The 21,382-nt window shown below is 37.0% G+C and overlaps 1 protein-coding gene across 11 annotated transcripts in view; it reads left to right on the forward strand.

Annotated features, from left to right (window-relative positions):
• Window positions 1-21,382, forward strand: part of PLCB4 (phospholipase C beta 4) — a 399,190-nt gene that overhangs the window by 124,308 nt on the left and 253,500 nt on the right. The window lies entirely within an intron of this gene.

Raw genomic sequence — 21,382 nt, forward strand, 5'->3', positions numbered from 1 at the left:
GCTGATTTGGAAAATATTACCTAAAGTCATTAAAGGCAGAAGAGAAAGAATGGTATTCTGATTGTGATCTATATTCAGAATTCTCAATGACTTTCCCTTAATAACTGATGGCAGCAAGTGTTTCAAAAGTTTGTTGTTGGAAATGGCACCTGTTTCCTATTTTTGTTCTTGACTCTCAAAAATTGGATGCCAGCTAGTCAATACAGTTACTGTGTTTCAGATTCCAAAAGATCTTTGTTGAAATGAAAATATTCATTATTTTCAGATGAAGTGATTTTTTTGACCTTTTTGAAGCTGGTTTTCAACTTTGAATTCATTTCCTTTTTTTATGCTCTACATGCAATCCATCAGCCAATCCTATTGTCTATGTTCGAAAACATGTACTGAATTGACTGCTTTCTCCCATGTCAACTGTTATCATTTAACTGATGGCAAACCACTGTCATCCTTCATCTGGACTCTTGAGGCAGCCTGTTAATTGGTTTCTCTGTTTCACTCTTGCCGTGTGACAGTTGGTTCTCCAAATAGCAAAGTATTCCTTTAAAAGTTAGGTCAGACTCTAACTCTGCTGCTTAAAGTGCTCTAGTTGCTTCCCATTCAACTGAGACTTAGTTTCAGTCAATGCCTTTATATGATCTGGGTCCCTTTCTCTGAATCCATCTCCTTCTAGGGCTCCCCTAGCTCACTCTGCTGTGCTCCAGTGTGGATGATCTCTTCAGCCTTGTAAAGCACACATTCCCCTCAGGGCCTTTGCGCTGCTGTTCCCTTTACCCAGAATCCTCTTCCTCCACCTCTTCACAAGACTTACTCCCTCTTTTCTCTCAGGCCTTTGTTTAATATGTCACTTCATTAAAGGCTCCCATTCTGAGACCTCTACCTAAAAAAGAAATTACCCCCCTCCACCAGCTTGCTAAGAATGCAATAACTATCCATTGAATGAGTGAAACAACTATTTTTCATGGAAGACATTTAATTTCCTGTTCCATCTATGAGAATAGATAAGAAATGCATAAAATGATCCTTAGCTGAAAAAGATATGTGAACATTACAACAAGTGGTAACAATAAGACATGGTAAAAAATTCTAAACCATATATTTAGTTTCATTAATTTAAAGTGCAAACAGTTATAGGACAAAGACAATGTATTTTTGAAAAATGGAGATCTTCCTTGGAACAGTAGCATTTGTAATCAGATCATTAATTTTTCACATATGTAATGTTGCTGGTATAATTTGCAGTATCATTTTTCTAAAATATTAAATACTCCCTTTGTGATCAAACTTAAACTGTTAATGTACTTGACAAACTGTTTCTTATAGTAAAATATATCTCCATTTCTGTGTATAGTACACATATAGTTATATATAACATGTTTGAATGATCTATCTATAATTTATGATTTTCTATACTAATGGAAGTTATGATATATTAGTTATTTTATGTTGTTAAATGGAAATCTTTGTATTATTATTAATGTATTATTATTTAATATTAGATATTAGATATGTAAATGCAAACTTGTAGAAGGAACATTTCTTTTATAACCAGAGTATCTTTTGTGTGTTGTAACTGAATTAACTTACTTGTCTGGGCTTATTGCTTTATCTCCAAGAGGAAGAAAATAATACATTATTGACTTAAAGGTGAAAACATATGATACTCTGAAATCTGATAGATCTTGAAGATTCATATTTTTAAAATCACAGTAAGGTAGCAGCACACACTCACTAGAATGGCTGAAATACAAAGAAAAAAATGGGTGGTACCAAGTAGGTGAGGATGTGGAGCAACCAGGCTTCTCATACATTCAATAACGGTGGGAAGCAGAATGGTACAGCCCCTTTGGAAGACAAATTGGCAGTTATAGTGCTAAACATACACTTACATATGATCCAGCAATCCCACTCTGGGTTTTTACCCAAGTGAAATGGAAACTTATGATCACAACAAAATCAGTACACTAATATTTATAGTAGCTTTATTTACACTCATCAGGAACTGGAAACAATCCAGACATCATTCAACTGGGGGATGACAAAACAAACTGTAGTACTTCGATATAATGCAACACTACTGAGCAGTAAAAGAACAAACTATTATGAACACATCAGTATTGGTGGATCATAAAATGCAATATGCTAAGTGAAAGAAGTCAAGAGTCGACTCAAAAAGCTACATAATGTATGATTCCATACACTGAGGGCAACATGATAGGACAGAAAACAGATTGGCGGTTGGGTGTGATTGAGAGGAAGGGCTGTCTACAAAGGGGCAGCATGTGTTTCGGGGGATATGGAACTGTTTTATGTCCTGATTATGTAATGGTTACCTGACTGTATGCATTTATTAAGATTTGCAGAACTGTACATCAGAAAAAGGGCATTTTACTGTATGTGAATAATATTTTTATTGAGATATAATTGCCACACATATTAGTTTCAGATATACAATGTAATTATTCAATATTTGCATATGTTGCGAAATAATCACCACAATAAGTCTAGTTAACATCTGTCACCATATATGGTTATAGAATTGTTTTATGAGAACTTTTAAGATTTAGTCTCTTGGCAACTTTCAAGTATGTAATACAGTGTTATTAACTGTAGCCACCATGCTGTATGTTATATCCCCATAACTTATTTATTTTATAACTAGAAGTTTGTTCCTTTTGACTCCCTTCAACCTACTTTGCCCACTCCTCACCCTGTGCCTCTGGCAACCACCCATCTGTTCTCTGCATCTCTGAGATTTTTTTTCTTTTTATAGATTCTACATTTAAGTAAGATCAAATTGTATTTCCCTTACCTGATTTACTTCATTTCACATTGTGTCCTCAAGGCCCATCCTTGCTGTTGCAAATGGCAAGATTTCATTCTTTTTTGTAACTGAATAATATTCCACTTTTTATACATACCACATTTTCTTCATTCATCTGTTGATGTTCACTTAAGTTGTTTACATATCTTGGCTATTGTAAATAATGCTGCAATGAACATGGGGGTATATAATCTTTTCAAGTTAGTGTGTTCACTTTTTTCAGATAAATACCCAGAAGTGGAATTGCTGGAGAATATGGTAGTTATATTTTTAAATGTTTGAGGAACCTCCTTACTGTTATACATAATGGCTATACCAATTTACATTCCCACCAACAATATACAAGGGTTCCCTTTTCTTCACATCCTCTGATGCTTGTTATTTCTTGTCTTTTTGATAGTGGCCATTGTAACAGGTACAAGGTGGTATCTCATTGTGGCTTTGATTTGCATTTCCCAAATGATTAATTATATTGAATACCTTTCATGTACCTGTTGGCCATTTGCATGTCTTTGAAAAAATGGCTGTTCAGATCCACTGCCCATTTTTTAATTGGATTTTTTTCTTTTCTTGCTCTTCAGTTGTATGAGTTCTTTACACACACACACACACACACACATACACATATACACACATAGTTCTTTATATATTATATATATACATATATGTGTATATATAATGTATGTAGGATATGTATAGTATGTATATTTATGATAATTCTATATATGTAGAATATATAATAGTTCTTTATATTATCACATCATATATCTGATAACCCGATATGAGATATATGATATGCATATATTTTCTCTGATTCGGTAAGTTGCCTTTTCATTTTGTTGATTGCCTCCTTTGCTGTGCATTTTAGTTTGATGTAGTTCCACTAGTTTATTTTTGCTTTTGTTGCCTTTGCTTTGGTATTAAATCCAAAAAAATGATCACCAAGACCGATGGCAAGGAGCTTACTGCCTTTGTTTTTTCCTAGGAGTTCTATGGTTTCAGGTCTTACATTCAATCTTTAATACATTTGGAGTTAATTTTTGTGTATGGCATAAAATAGGAGTCCAGTTCATTCTTTTTCATTATGCTGTCCAATTCTTGGCTCCTTTGTCATAGAATGACTATGAATGTATGTGTTTATTTCTGGGCTCTCTATTCTTTTCCATTGATTTAATTGTCTGTTTTTATGTCAATACCATACCATATTGATTCCTATAATTTTGTAATATAGTTTGAAATCTAAGAGTGTGATACCTCAAGATTTGTACTTTTTCTCAAGATGGCTTTGGCTATTTGGGGTCTTTTATGGTTCTATACAAATTTTTAAATTATTTGTTCTACTTCTTTGAAAAATGCCATTGGTATTTTGATAGGGATTACAGTGAATCTGTAGTTTGATTTGGATAGTATGGATATTTTAAGACTATCAGTTCTTCCTAGCTTTCCATTTATTTTGTGTCTTCTTCAGTTTCTTTCATCATTGTCTTATAGTTTTTTGTGTATAGGTCTTTCATCCTCTAAATTTTTTCCTAGTTATTTCATTCTTTTGATCCAATTATAAATAAGATTGTTTTATTAATTCTCTTTCTGATAGTTTGTTATTAGTGTGTAGAAATGCAGCAGATTTCTGTATACTGATTTTGTATGCTGCAACTTTACTGAATTAATTTATTCTAATAGTTTTTTGGTGGAGTTCTTAGGGTTTTCTATATAAAGTATCATGTTATTTGTAAATAGTGGCAGTTTAATTTTTTCATTACCAATTTGGATGCCTTTTACTTATTTTTCTTGCCTTATTGCTCTGGCTAGCACTTCCAGTACTATGTTGAGTATAAGTGACAAAAGTGGGCCTCCTTCTCTTGTTTTTGATCTTCACAGAAAAGCTTTCAGCTTTCACATTGAGTATAATATTAGCTGTGGGCTGTCACATATGGCCTTTATTATGTTGAGATACATTCCCTCTATATCCACTTTGTTGAAAGTTTTTATCATAAATGGATGTTGAATTTTGTCAAATGCTTCTTTTGTGTATGTTGAGAGTATCATATTATTTTTATTCTTCATGCTATTAATATGGTATATCATGTTGATTGATTCACAGGCATTGAACCCTCCTTGCAACCCAAAATAAATCCCACTTGATCATGGTGTATGATCCTTTTAATGTATTGTTGACTTTAGGTTGCTAATATTTTGTTGAGGACTTTGCATTTTACATCAGGGATATAGACCTATACTTTTCCTTTCTTGTGTTGTTCTTGTTTGGTTTTGATCTTAGGTAATGCTGGACTCATAAAATGAATTTGAAAAGCTTCCCCCTTTTTTGAGGAGTTTGAGAAGAATTGGTATTCTTTTTTGAATGTTTGGCAGAATTCACTAGTGAAGCTGTCTGGTCAAAGACTGTTGGTATAGGGAGTTTAAAAATTAGTAATTGTCTGTTTCAGTTTTCTATTTTATCATGATTCAGTATTGGAAGGTTGTATGTTTCTTGGAATTTATCTATTTCTTCTAGGTTGTCCAATTTGTTGCATATAATTGTAGTGGTTTCTTATGAACCTTTATATTTCTGTGGTATCAGTTCATAATATCTCCTCTTTCATTTCTGATTTAATTTCAGTCCTCTCTTTTTTCTTGGGGAATCTAACTAAAGGTTTGTCAATTTTGTTTATCTTTTCAAAGAACCAGCTCTTGGTTTCATTTATCTTTTTCTACTTTTATTCTCTAGTTCACGTGTTTCTGCTTTTGTTTTTCTCATTACCTTCTACTAACTTTGGGCTTACTTTGTCCTTCTTTCTCTAGTTCCTTGAGGTGTAAAGTTAGGTTGTTTATTTGAGACTTTTTGTGTTTCCTGAAAGAGATACTTATTGCTATGAACTTCCCTCTTAAAACTGCTTTTGCTGTATCCCACAAATTTTGGTTTGTTGTATTTCTATTTTGGTTTCTCTAGAAGTATTTTTTTATTTTGCTTTTGATTTCCTCATTGACTCATTGGTTGTTTAGTAGCATGTTGTTTAGTCTCCACGTATTTGTGAATTTTCTAGTTTCCTTTTTGCAATTGATTTCTAATTTCATATTACTGTGGTTGAAAAAGATGCTTAATATGATTTTAAACTTTTAAAAATTCTTAAGACTTGTGTTGTGGCCTACCATATGGTCTAACCTGGAGAATGTTCCATGTGCATTTGAGAAGAATGTGTATTCCATTGCCTTTGGGTAGAATGTCCTGTATATATCTCTTAAGTCCATCTGGTCTAATGTGTCATTTAAAGCCAATGTTTTCTTGTTGATTGTTTGGATGATCTATCCACTGATGTAACAATCTATCCCCTCATGATTAAAGTCCCCAACTATTATTGTATTGTTGTCTATTTCTTTAGGTATGTTAATATTTGGTCTACATTTTTAGATGCTCCTGTATTTGCTACATAAATATCTACAAATATTAAATCCTCTTGTTGGATTGACTACTTTATTATTATGTAATGCCCTTCTTTGTCTCTTATTACAGTCTCTGTTTTAAAGTATATAGTATATATACTTATGTTGTAGGTATAGCTACCCAGAGTTCTTTTGGTGTCTGTTTGCATGGAATTTCTTTTTTCCATCCCTTCACTTTCAGTCTGTGTGTGCCTTACATCTGAAGTGACTCTCTTGTAGGCAGCATATAGATAGGTCTCTTTTTTAAAATCCATTTAGCCATCTGTGTCTTCTGATTGGATAATTTAGTCCATTTACATTTAAAGTAGTTATTGATAGGTATGTACTTACTATAGTTTTATTAACTGTTTTGTGGCTGTTTTGTAGTTCTTCTGTTCCACTTGTCTTCACTTGCTATCTTTGTGGTTTGATAACTTGTAGTGGTATGCTTAGATTCTTTTCTGGTTCTTTTTTGTGCATCTACTATAGGTTTTGTTTGGTGGTTACTATGAGACTTACATAAAACAACTTACATTTCAACAGCTTATTTTAGGTTGGTAACCACTTAAGTTTGAATGCAGTATAACACCCTAAATGTTTGCTCTCCCCCTGACATATTTAAGTTTTTGATGTTGCATTTTACTTCTTTTTATCTTGTATATCTCTCAACTAATTAGTGGTTATAGTTATTTTTCTGACTTGTGTCATTTAATTTTCATACTAGTTTTATAAGTGATTAATCTACTACCTTTACCATACATTTACTTTTACCAGTGAGATTTGTACTTCCACATATTTATTTGTTACTAATTAGTGTCCTTTCTTTTCAGCTTAAAAAAGACCACTTAACATTTCCTATAAGCCTGGGTTAGTGTGATAAACTCCTTTAGTATTTGCTTGTCTGGAAAACTCTTTGTCTCTCCTTCAATTATGAATGAAAATTTTTCTGGGGTGACTATTCTTAATTGGACATTTTTCTTTCAGCATTTTGAATATATTGTGCTTCTCTCTTCTGGTCTGCAAGATTTATGCTGAAAAATCTGCTGAGAGTCTTATGGAAGTGCCCTTGTACATAACAAGTCATTTTATTTTTTACTTTTAAGATTCTCTCCTTGTCTTTAACTTTTGACATTTTAAGTATGTATTTAGTGTTGGATTTCTTTAGGTTCATTTGTTTTGGAACTCCCTGGGCTTCCTGCATTTGGATGTCTGTTTATTTCCCCAGGTTAGGGAAGTTTTCAGCCATTATTTCTCCAAATGTTTTCTTCCCCTTTCTCTCTTCTCCTTCTGGGACTCCTATAATGTGAATGTTAGTCTGCTTAATGTTGTTCACAAGTCCCTTAAACAATCTTCATCTATTTTCATTCTTTTTCCTTTTGCTGCTCTGATTGGGTGAGTTTCTCTGCCTTGTCTTCAAGTTGACTGATCTTTGCTTTGCTTCATCTAATCTGATGTTGAATGCCTCTAGTGTACTTTTCAGTTCAGTTATTGTGATTCTTCAGTTATGTACCTTCTGTCTGGAACCCTCTCATGTTTTCATTCTCTTTTTGAGGTTCTCAGTGTGTTCATTTTCCAAGTTAGGTAAACATCTTTATGACTGTTACTTTGAATTCTTTACTAAGTAAATTACTTTTCTTCATTTCATTAAGGTTTTTTTTTTCCTGAGGTTTTCATGTTGTTTTTCATTTGAAATATAGTCTTCTGTTTCTTCATTTTGCTTGATTACCTGTGTGTGCATGTGCTTTTTTTTTTATTCATAAGACAAAATAGGCTCCTCTTCATTCTTGAAGGGTTGGCCTTATGTATAGAGATAAGCCTTTTTGCTCCACCCTGTCCTAGCTCTTGGTTGTCTCTCAAACTTTTGTAATTATCCAAGCAGCCTATTTCATTTTTAACAGCTCCAGATAGTTGAGGGTGTGCCAAGACCAGTCAGTGTCCCAAAGGGGAGGAACTCAGTCAGCATCTAGATTCAGGCTAATTGGAAGTCACACCCCGAGACCACAGCTTTTAAAGAAAGCAAATAAATACAGTTCTCTGAGACTGTAAACATAAGTCCCACTGGCCCCCAGAGCCAGGTGATCTGGAGGTGTTCCCTGGGTAGCAGGTGCAAAGATTGTGGTTCCAGACAAGTATACAAGCTCCTTTCTGGGAGACACCAGTGAGCTGTATGTAGCGGGGTGAAAGAAGAGTACAAAGATGCTGTCCTCCAGCCTAACTTCTGAGAGTACCTCTGTAGCCTCTAGATGTGTTCCAATTATGAAGCCTGCCCTTAAAGGTGAAGCTCCAGGACTAGCAAGTAGGCCTCTCTCACAGAAAGCTGGGGGTGTCTTTCAGCTGGCTGTGTGTGCAGTGCCCTGGGGGTGGTAGCCTGCCAAGAACTGTTTCTCCGATTGTTACAGTCCTGTGGGACCCAGGGACACAAGCCCCCCTGGCCTCCAGAGCCAGGCAATCAGGAGGTATTCCCTGGGCAGCAGCCATAAAAACCAAGTACCAGCTGTAAAAATTGGGGTATCAGACATGAATAACAGCTCCCCTCTTGGAGATACTGGCACTCTGGAGCATGACAGAAGGAGAAGGTGAAGACAGTGCCTGCTTTTTGAGGTCTCAGGAAAGGGTAAAGTTAACCTTCAGATGCATGCTGAATTAGCACCTGCCCATCAGACTGTAGCTAGGATGGTAAATAGGCCTCTTTCACAGAAAATTGAGTAGCTGGGTCTCTTGCCTCTTGCTGTGCCTTCGATGTTGGTAGCTGTGTAAGAACTTTTTCTCCATTGGTTACAGACCTGTGGGACCCTGCTGGTCACTAGATGCAGAGGTGTCCTCTGAAAGCAGCTGTGAAATTAAGGGCCCCAGACAAGGGTATAAACCACTTTGTGGAAGATACCAGTGAGCTAGAACAAGACAGAGGGAGAAAGTGAAGATTGCTTTCACCAAACTCTTTTACCTGAGAGCAAGGTTCCCTATCTCCATAGGCATGTAAGTGTGTCAAGCCAGAAGCCTGCCCCTCAGGCTAGAGGTTCTGGACAAGCAAATGGGCCTCCTCCTCAGAAAGGCTGTTCTCTGTGCAGTGCTCCGGGAGTGGTAGTCTGCTAGGACTGTTTCTCCAACTGTTTCAGCCCCATGGGGCCCATGAATACAAGGCTCCCTGACCTCCCGAGCCAGGAGACCTTGTGGCATCCTTGATGGCAGCCACACAAAACAGGTCACCAGGTGTAAATTCAGGGGCATCAGATGTGTGTGGAAGCTCCCCTCCAGCTGATCCTGGCACTCTGGAACGTGGAGAGGGGAGCATGGAGATGGTGCTCACAGGCTAGTGGGAGGCAGAGGGGGTGCAAAGATGGTAAAAAAGGAAAATGTGAAGAAAAGGAAAAGGAATAAAAAGGGACATTAAAAAATAATGATGCTGCTCCTGGCTTTAGCAAGGGAGAGGAGAGTAGGAAGACAGTGCCCACTAGCCTCTGACCCTAGAAGGTATCCTCAGACCAATTTGTTTAAAGTAGGAAATGAGCCTCTATTAAATAAACTCTTGGCACTTTCCAAAGGGCCGCTTCTGTATTGGATCCTGGGGTGGGTGAGTCTGCCCACAGTTCCTTTGACAGCCATTCCTTAGCTCACCACAGCCCTGTGGTTCTCAAGAGCATGAGCTCCATTGGTCTTCAAAGCCAGATGTTTTGGGGGATCACCTCTCTCATGTGTCAGTCTTAAAAATTGGGGTGCCCAGTGTGGCGTTTGTACTCTTGCTCTTCAGGGAGAAACTCCAGGGGGTGGGGTTTAGGATGAGATTTTATTTCAGTTTTTCTTACCTGCTTTGATGTAATTTCTCTCTCATTTGCCCGACATGAAAGGGTCACTGCACCAGGTTTTAGGTGTCTTTCAGAGGAAATTGTTCAGTATATAGTAGAAGATTCAGAATGTCCATGGGAGGAGGTGAGTTCAGGATCTTCCTGTGTCGCCATCTTGAACCAAACTGGGAATTTATTTTCCAGATTATTAAAACCAGTTTTGCCTGAGTCCAGTTTTGGTAAGGCCTGGTGTCCTAGGTGGGCGAGTCCACCTGAGTCTCAGTTCCTCATTTCTTTTACTTCAGTAGCTGTGGTTTCTCAGAGAGACTTGGCACTGCTTCAGGTCGTACTCATCGCACTTGGGCTCGGACTTGGATGTCAGATGCAGCGATGGTAGAAAACCTTCCCTCTTCTCCCAGAAGCTGTTCCATGCCCTCAGAGGGACCCTCCCAGCAGACTAGCCTAGAGCAGAGGTGATGATGGTGACACACAAAACTGAGACCTGGTCCCACAGAGTTATTTAGAGTTGTAAATAAATGGGCTGCTTTAGTTCCTTCATAAAAACAAATGGAGATGAACAGGAAACAGAATCAGAGCAGGCTGTTGTCCATACAAATTACTCCAGGTTGTACATTTGGAGCCTTTCTATTAAATGTGGTACCTGCCTCAGGGCTTTGGCATCAGCAGCTATGTTGTGGGCCTTGAAGAGTTTGCTGAGTTCAGTTCCATCAGTGAAATCCAAGTTACTGCTCTACCCCAGTGGGCCCACTCATGATGTGGGTTCTCATGGTTGATCAGTTGTCTATGTCAAAAAAACTATTGATAAACAAAAATACCAGTCTGAAAGTTATATAATTCATAACAAGAGATCTTCAGGCATTGAGTGGTCCCTATAAGCTATTCCATACTCTTTTTTTCTATTCTCATACGCTGACTGGAAGAGACATTTTTTTTTGTTTGTGAAGAATGTATGGATTCATAAAGGCTGTAGAGGTTGTGATTCTCTGGTGAAACCAACCCTGTTTCCATTTTTCTAGACTATTCTGGGTTCTCTGCCTTACTGTACTAGCTTCTATACAGCTGTTTGAAGAGTGCTTTAAACCTAGATTGATCATGAAGCCAGCTTCTGCGAGCAGATTAGAGATGACTCACAACAGATGAAAATGAAATTTTTTTCTCTGGCATTATTCTAGAGCAATAACTCTTGAGTTTCTGATGTTACTATTCTTAGTTTAATTTGCACAGAAATAAAGGAATGGGAGAGGACAGTAATTAAACACTTCCTTGGGATGGGAGGAATGTGATAGGCCTTTTCTTCTATTATTTCATTTAACTTCACAACAATGAGTGCAGTAGATAATTTTGCTGCCTTATAAACAAGGAAACTAGGTCCAAGAGAGGTTAATTGACTTGTATTCTCAAAGATAGGTCTGTCTCATTCCCAAATCTGCTCCCTTTATATTCCTCAAGCCTCCATTTGGGAATATATTTTCTCATCTCATTCCTATGTTCTTTAAGGGATGGAGATTGTACTGGTCTTTTGAGATTGAGCCTGAGCTTCTTGCCAGACCTGGTCTGAGAACCAGGCCTGTTTCCTGTTTTACTTTTCAGAATCCCAAGAGATTTGACCTAATTTTATGTATTTTTCAAAGCTGCCATCACACGCTTATCACTTATTTCTTTCTCCTCCATGACTCCTGTAGAGGAAAATTGAGTCTAACAGTTTCATGATTCTGAAGACCAAACCCAAAAGACCTTATTCTGATAATTTTACTTCTAATCACTAAAAGGAAATAGAAAAGCAAAGAGAGAGAGAAAAATGTTACAAAGATTCAAAAACAGCTAAAAATCTTCATCCTTGAGCTCAGTCTACATACTATAGCCCTTAAAACTCTTCTTAGGTATTATTTCTTAGAAGACAGTAGAAATCTCTTTAACAAGGATTATTAATTTTTATGTCAGAATTGTGGTTCAAAACAAATTCAGGCTGGTACCACTGATGAAATTTTCTCTCCCTATCAGTTCATATTTACCAGTGATTGTCCAAGCTCTGACAGTTTCATCATGAACCTGCTCTGTAAGTGATTTCCAGAAAGGAAAGATGCTTCACATTGAAGAGTATGTGCCACCGGAGGGGACTGGGAAATGGATATTAAGCTTAAGGTATTTTTGCTGCCCCAGTACTAGGAATCACAGCCTTATGTGGCCATTGAACACTAGAAATGTGTCCAGTTTGAACTGAATGTGTTGTAAGTATAAACTACACACTGGATTCCAAAGACTTAGAATGAAAAAAAGTATAAACATTTCAAGAATTTTATATTGATTACATGTATATCAATTATATAAGAAAATTCTTCATATTGCAGGGTTGAATATATTATTAAAATTAAATTCACTTTTTTTTAACTTTCAATTTTCAGAATATTGTAGATTCACATAAAGTTATGAAATACAGAAAGATCCATATACCCTTCACCCAGTTTACCCACTGGTACTATCTTCCAAAACTATGGTATAATATCACAACCATGAAATTGAATTGATACAACCCATTGACCTTATTCAGATTTTACCAGTTTTGCACACGTATGTGTGTGTGTGTATGTGTGTGTACTTTGTGCAATTTAATAACCCGTGAAGAGGCATATGACCATCACCACAATCAAAATACATAATTCCATCACAGGGATTCTCTGTGCTCAGCCTCTGTAGCTGCATACACTTCTCTGCTCTCCTCTCTCACTCCTGCGAGTCACTAATTTGTTCTCTATCTATGTACTTTTGTCATTTCAAGGTCATGCAAATGGAATCATATAGTATGTAACCTTTGGAGATTAACTTTTTTCACTTACCAAAATTCATATCCATCCAAGTTGTTTTTAATGATTCTTTCCTTTTAATTGCTCAGTAGTCGTCCCTGTTATTGTTTAGTTTTTAACATTGCTGCTAACGTGACATATGTGATTCAGATTGGTGCCTTCACTATATTCCATCAGACAGCACTGGTTTAAATGCATGTGTGTTGGAAGTAATGAAAAACACATTTCTGTTGTAGTTTCATTGAATTTCCAGCATTCCTATTTAAACAATGCATTTCATTCTGCTAACTCTAAATCAGGTCATTTGGGAATGAACAACAGAATGGTACCTTTTAAAATCATTTCAGTCTCTCTCCCACTCTCCTCCTCCCACCTTTGTTTTTCCCTTTGGTTAGCCTTTTAGTAAGAAAACGTCTGTATTTCTATCCATAAAAGAGACTTTTCAGAAGGCTGGGCAGCAAGGAGAATGTCTTGTAACTGCTGCCAGTGGTATTCAGTACACAGGTTTGAGACTAATTAAATGGCTCCTATTTATCTGATATTTTCCCCCTTGGGAAATTCAGAAACATTTTTTTCACCTTAAGCTTCAAAAAGAAACCAGCTCAGTTAGCTTATAATGGAGGGAAGAAGCAGGACACAGGGACAGTTCAGAGCAGATTAGAACTGAGGTGACATATAATACCATTTTCAATTAAAATGCCTGGGGAAATTAGGTAGGCAGAGAATAATTACCTGGGTTGGCATATATCCAGGTTTCTGAAACTTAAGACCCTGCTTGAATGTTCAGAGGGATCACTGACTACCACAGGCAGCCAAGGACCTTGTGGGTTGTGCCTGATCGCAAACAAAATTGCGTGTTCTGACTGCGATACATGGCAATTTTAAATAAAATTCTAACAAATTCTAGTGTGCGAAATTCTAACAAATAAAACCCTGTAAAAACCAAGACCTGAAACAGGTGACTCACAAAGCATCATATTAAAGGGATGTTTCTCAGACAAAATTTATATCTATACTATAGCACAGTATAATATAAAACTTATATATACTATGTAAAATATTATATATAATACATAAATGTATTTAACATATAAATATGTATTTATATTTTTAATTGAATTTATATTTCTATAATCTCTGCTTGGTGACTAACAGGACTGGAACTGAGGTAAGGATCATAGGAAAATATAAAGAGAACTGTTTAAACTCTAGTACTAGTCTCTTATCTCCCTATGCATAGAATCCTGGCATGGTAACAGTCCTGGGGCACAACTTGCAAGACCCAGGAAAGATCAATTGAGTAAATTCCACCTGACATGTAAGCTTATCCAGGTTTAGTGTGGAAATGAGTTGTTGAAAACAAAAGTGCATTGAATGGAAAAGTCAGGATGTAATACTCGGCTCCCCACCTCAGCTGACCACCAGTGACCTATTACTGCAAGTGTTCGGCCTGGTTTTCTTGGGCTCGATGTAGTTGTTAATGCAGTTAACTGCTGATGGTGGGTGGAATTCATGGAAAAGGTGTCAAGTCATTGAACTACAGATTGTTCCTTTCTCATTACCCAGAGGAGAGCTCACATTCTTTTCTACAACAGGAAAGGGAGCCAGTGGCTCTTCTCCTCTGCTTCTAGTGTTAGCTTTGGCTTTGTTCCCGTCTTTTCATAATCTCTCAATTTCAAAATGTAGGCTAGTGGAAGAGGGTTCGGAAGGAATGAAAAAGAGAAAGAAGGCATCATGTTTTTATTTTTTCCCCTTGCAAATAAAGATACAGGGGGAGAGGAGTGCCTGGATGATTATTTTTTTTAAAGAGGACGTCATAGGCTTCCTTGGACAAGGCTGCTGCTGGTGCACAGGGTGTCTTTATGCAGGTTATAGCAACATACCCCTTGGCAGGGTTGTAGCCCGCATTGACCCCTTGGTCTTGGATGTGAGGCAGATGTACGCATGGCCACTACTTTGTGCTGTGTAATATGTACAGCAGCACCCCCATTCAGAATGTGGAAGCGCTGCAGTGGTGTAGGCAGGTGCAGTTCTCAATAAAAGGGATCCTGGAACCAGATCATCTGGGTTTGAAATCTTGCGCCTTCACTTACTTGCCACGTGGCTTTGGATTAAGCAATATAACACTCTGTACCTTTGTCCTCTGTGAAAAGTTTCTGCTTATAGAGTTTTGTGAGATTTTATGAGTTAATATAAATCAAACACCAAGAATAGTACTTAGACGTAGTAATTTCTCAGTAATCAGTAATTGCCATTATTCTTATTATTTACTTCACTTCTTCCAGACCTGTCAAGACAGTTTTGCTGTTTAACCAAACATGTCTTTGAAGGGAGATTTCTTAAAGATTCTTATTTTTTTTCCTGTAAAAGAAATCATGTAAACTAATATGCCATATGCTGTGGATGTATTAAGCATGCTTTGATTATCTTTACCCTTTTGCTTTAAATATTAGTGTGATTATGTATATGTTGGCCTCTATGTAACTTCAAAATAATCAAGTCAGTTGAATGAGAAAGCATTTAAATTGGTTGACACCTTATAGAAAATAAAACACAAATTTTAAAATTTCAGTTTATGGTATTATTTTGACACGTACCTTAAAAATTTTTTTTTGTCCTTCCAGGTACTAGGTACTTTATCTCCTCTTCTTCCTTAAATGTCAGTATTTTAGACATCCAGTTTCATAAGGTTCAGTTTAAATTAAAGAAGAGAAACAACTCATAAAGACTTAGAATTTGGCAGAGTACCTAGATTCTTAGGGTTAGATAATGGAGTCCTAAAAGTGTTAACTACTCTAGTGGTGAATATGAGAATTGTTTAAAACAAAACAAAACATACTTTCTGATTTTAACTTTTGTATATCCTTCCTGCTGACCGGTTAGCTTTTTTTGTGACATGACCTCAGTTCCTAGCCCAAGAAGAAAAATGCATGCTAATGACAAATGCATGCTAGCAATTACTATTTGATTACAATGGGATGCCACTCCCGTGGTTAGGGTATGGTGCAAGCACAGTTAACTTTAAGAAGGAGAATTTATTGTGGGAGGCCTGTCCTAATCAGCCAAGCCCCTAAAAGGGACTGAAGAAAGATTCAAAGAGAGAGGGAGTCCATGCAAGGGAGATTCTCTATCCTTGGCTTTGACGTGGTGGGGGCCATATGGTAAGGCTTGTGATAGCATCTAGGAACCGAGGTGGTTCCCAGCTGACAGTCAGCAAGTAACTGGGTCCTCAATCCTGTGACTTCAAGGAAATGAAATTACCAACAACGTGCCTGAAGCTGAAAGCAGGTTATTCCTCAGAGCCTTTGGAAAGGAAGGAAACCTAGCAGATACCTTGATTTCTGCTTATAAGACACTGAACAGGGAACCCAGCACCATGCTGGACTGCTGACCTATGGAACTATGAGCTAATAAATGTGTGCTGTTTTCAACTATGAGGTTTGTGGCAGTTGTTAACGCAGTCACAGAAAACCAATACACAAGGGAAACGAGGCCAAATAACATAGATGGGTAATTGCAAAGCCATTGCCATTATTTAGAGCAAAAAAAAATAACATCCATAAAATAATTCATACTAAGCTCCTATAAAGAGCCCCCAGTTATACATTTTAGAGCCAGTTAGCCACAGTAATGACAGATGCAGGAGCTGTAACTTTTCTTGGCAGAGTTTAGAGCAGGTTCTCAAGCTAGCAGTTTTAGACTTACTGAGGGGCAAACAAATGGTAAATTTCTCTCTCGTTGGACCTTTACTGCATGGCGGTGAAGGAAAAAAGGCAGAAGAGGGAGGTGGAATTCCCTTTCCTTCCATGCTTATCAGTGTTGCTGACTCTGCCTTTAATTTAGGGCTCTCTAACTCAGTGGAGTGGGGGGCAGGAGAACATGGCTGAGGGGTGTATCAGGTGGAAGGAATCAGGCAGGTAGAGGCTATGGGAACTGGAGGACCCAGGCCTCTCATCTGTGGCTGTCTTACCTGTGGCACTCTGGGTCCATGTTGCTAAATCTCCCAGATTTCCAAGAGAAGCTAGAGTTCCAGAGATTGATTTGAAATCCCCCATTGTTAAAATATTAAATAGCTCAAACCTTAAAAGATCATCACTGGGATATGTAGGCATGCATGTAGCCAGACGGGCCCATGGCAGCCTCTCCTTTATTGCAGCCTAGAGGAATGAGTATACGTGAGCAGTGCAGGAGGCTGTGTGCTGACACAATTAGAGGGTATGTGCTCGTTGTAAGCCTGGATATTTGTTTTGTTCACTGTCCTGTCCTCAGAGCCAGGACAGTGTCTGGCACACAGTGGGGGGCTCAATAAATGTTTGTTGAGAAACTCTGAGGTGATATAATACTGTATGTAAAAATATCAAATGTATTTACATTGGTGAATTGTGCTTCTAAGATCCAATTACTTTCGGTGTTGTGATGTGATATGATCTGGGCTGACATAGTGTCCTTTAGGCGGCCTTTTTTTAACCTGCAAACCCATATGGAGACTTTTTTACTTTCTAGATCAAGATCTGAAATGTTCTCACTTATTTTTGTTTACCCTTTACCTATTTTCCACTTAAATATATTTGCTTAAAAATAAAATATAGCTATTAAAAAATTGGTAATATGGTAAAATTACTATGGTAAGTAGCTATAAAGAACTGTATTACAGTGATATACTACGCTTTAGTTCAATAAAAAAATGATACCAGTTTGCATAAATGAAGCTAAGTGCTACTGTATATGCACTGTATATTATCTCACCATGTACCATTATAAAATACCTGCGTTTTACATATAATCTGTACCATTAATAATAAATTGTAATAAACTATAAAATCTCTATCCATAGACATGGGAGTGTGTTCTACTTGAGACATAGTGCTGTACTACATTGTAAAAGTGTCCACTGAGTCTCTCCTGCCCTACACCCCGGCCCTTGCACTGTGCCATGTCTGATTAAGGGATGGGACTGTTTCTCTATCCTTTGAATCTGGGCTTGAGCAGCTGACCAGCAAATGTGATACAGAAAAGGCCTGAAAGGTGCTTGTACATGGGGCCTGCCCCCTTGCATTCTGGCAAACTTGAGACCAGCATCCGAACAAAAGTAGGTACTGATTTAAGCCACAGAGTTTTGAGGTGGTTTGTTTCACTGCACACACTCACTGATATAACTTTTCTCCAACATTCTGTTCTGTTTGCAAAATAGTAGTTTCCATGGTCAACAGCAGATCAGAGTGAAGTGAGTTTTGATTCAGCCTTGCCCAGTTATTCTTCATTTGAAAACAAAAATCTCAGTATTGAATGTCTTGGGGAAGACACTCTTCCTTCTGCGTTCCATATAAATTCACAGACAGAGGCCTGGCAATGTCACCCTCAGATATTTGAAAGTTTTTTCCCTCCACTGAGAAATAGAAACTTCCCTCTTGTCTAAAGCTCCTCTTTGTTCTCAAACACTTCAATCATTAGCGGTGGTTTGCAGTAAGATGTGGGTACTTTCTTACAGTTTGGAGGCAGCTTCATACATGTGATCTCCTTCAGTGAGGGTAAAATACAATTGTATGCATTTCCCAGCACAAGGAAACCTGTGGACAATTGTACTAGTAAGTCTTTTAAAAATGTATTCACCAATTAACTGCGTGTTTTTGAAGAGTGTGCATAAGTGTTTTGTTATTTATGAAAGAAGACAGCTACGACTCACTGGCAAAATAACTGAAATGCAACTTTTCCTCAAACTGCTTTAGTAAAATATTCATATACTATAGAATTCACCCACTTAAAATGTACAGTCTGATGGTTTTTAGTATATTCATAGAGTTGTGCAAGCATCGCCACAGCCTTCACAGTAATCTCAGAACATTTTTTTCACCCCAGTGAGAAATCCTACACCCATGAGTAGCTATTCTTCATCCTCCTTGATTCTCCAGTCCTATACAACCACCAGTCTGCTGTCCCTGTGGATTGGCCTATTCGGGACGTTTCATATATGTGGAATCATATAGTATGTAGTCTACAGTGACTGGCTTCTTTCATTCAGTTTAATTTTTTTTTTAGAGTTTATCCATGTTGCATTTTTTTTGTTGCCAAATAATAATCCATTGTATGAATATAACCCATTTCATCAGTTGGTGGGCATTGGAATTATTTCCACTTTTTGACTCTTAGAAATAATGCTGCTATGAAAAATACATGAGATTTTTTTATATGGACGTATGTTTTCATTTCTCTTAGGTACATACCTAAGGAGTGGAACTACTGGGCCATTTGGTAATTCTATGTTTAACCATTTGAGCAACTGCCAGACTGCTTTTCAAAGTGGCCATGCCATTTTATATTCCTACCAGCAATGTATGAGGGGTCTGATTCCTCCAAATTCTCATTAATACTTGTTATAATCTGTCTTCTGATTATAGTCATCCTAGTGGATGTCAAGTAATATGTTGTTGTTTTGATTTGCATGTCTCTGACTGTTGAGCATCTCTTCATGTATTTGTAGACCTTTTTTGAAAAATATCTATTTAGGTCATTTATCCACGTTTAAGTTGGGTTACTTGTCTTTTATTGTTGAGTTGTAATATATTTATAGATTATTCTTAACATATTCTAGATATGAGTCCCTTACCAGATAAATGATTTGGAAAAATCTCCTATTACGTGGACTGTCTTTTCATGTTCTTGATGGTGATCTTTGAGGCCCAAATAAATTTAATTTGAGAATGTCCAGTTTATTTTTTCTTTCATTGGTTGTGCTTTTAGTGTGGTGTCGTGTCTATGAAATCATTGCCTAACCCAGGGTCACAAAGATTTACTTCTATGTTTTATTTTCTCCTAAGAGTTTTATAGTTTTAGCTCTTATATTTACATCTCTGATCCATTTTGAGCTTATTTTTGTATATGGTGTAAGGTAGGAGCCCACCTTCATTTCTTCACATGCGGATATCCAGTTGTCCCAGCACCACTTGTTGCATAGCCTATCTTTCCCCATTGAAGAGTCTTGGCACTCTTGTTGAATGAAAAACAACTTTTGTTTATACAGCACTAGTGGAGTTTTGGGACTTGGGAATTTTGTCTATTACTTAGGTTTCCTTCTATAGTATAGAAAAATATCTTTCCTCTTTTGAAAGACCAAAACACACACACACACACATCTAACACACACTTCCAGAGACCAGTAACAGACACACACACATACTTGTGCACAATCTCTCCTTTACCAAATACCCCACTTATACCCTTCAACACCTAGAATAATAGTATTAGAATGAAACAGTAGGTTGAGACCTTGATTCACATATGACTAATAGCACCATGTTAGTTACAGTAGTTTGCCTACCACATGCCAGTAGATAAATAGTTAATGACAGACTGTTTAAACTGCTTCACTTCTTTGTAGCTAAATATTTCAGCATTGGCTTTCACAGATGTTGCTGTATCCTCACCATGCACAGAATTAGAAAGGATTGTGGAACAAACATGTCAGTTCTATGCTGGATAGTCACTAGGGGGAATTCTAGAAGGAAAAGGACAACGTGTGTCCAGTCTTTTAAGTCTCTAGTTAAGAAAACTTAGACAGCAAATGATTTCTCAAAATGAGAGAGTCGCTAATGAATGAATGCTTTTGGAAATCAGCTTGTTTCACCAAAATGCATAAAATAATCATGTAGTTTAACTTTCCAGCGATAGGCCAGCCATTTAATTATTTAACCGTTCAACCAAGATTCATTGAGTACCTACTATGTGCCAGGCACTATGCCATGTGCTGGGGACATTCATGATGGTTTTCAATACATATACATATTCTGTCTTCATTGAATTTATAGTCTCGTATTAGTACATCATTACAAATATAAATGTAATATTGAAAATACAATAACTGCTGTGGAGGAGGCAGTACCATAGAGGCTAAACATGGGTCAGGGTGCCTGAGTTAGAATGCCAGCTCCTGAGTGATTCTAGAGTTTTTATCAGCACTTAAATATAGTGATGCCAATCCATGCCTCAGCCTGAGTCATAGTAAATATTCACTAAATCAGTAAAGTAAATGTATGTGATCTTGTCTAATTCTATATTTTTGTCTTGGATGTATCTTGGATGTCTAAATGTATCTTGTCTAATTCTGTATTTTTAGATTGGAATATTTCTTTCTAGAGAGAGTTTGGGATGAAATGGATTCTTTCTTTTTCAATTTTAATTATACAAATAATAGGTCTTGTGGTAATATATTCATTATGGTTAAATGTTAGGTTAAAAGGCAAAGCCCCTTTTTTTTTAACCTCCCTTCTGTACAATTCTGCAAAGGCAGCCACATTCCAGAATTTCTTCTTATCTTTTCAGAAATGTTCTCTGCATGTAACAATGTTCATATCTGTGTGTTTACACATAGGTTAGTAAAGTTCCTTTTAATACAATGGGGTCATAAAACTATGATGTAGTATAGATCATATCATATCATATCAATCATATCATAATGTAGTATATTACTATACTGCTTAAGTTTTTTAAAGATTAATACTGTGACCTGGGAATATTTTTCCATATCTGTCCATATAGGCCTAGTT

This window comes from Manis javanica, chromosome 5, assembly GCF_040802235.1.
Source record: "Manis javanica isolate MJ-LG chromosome 5, MJ_LKY, whole genome shotgun sequence".
NCBI classification, from domain to species: Eukaryota; Metazoa; Chordata; class Mammalia; order Pholidota; family Manidae; genus Manis; species Manis javanica.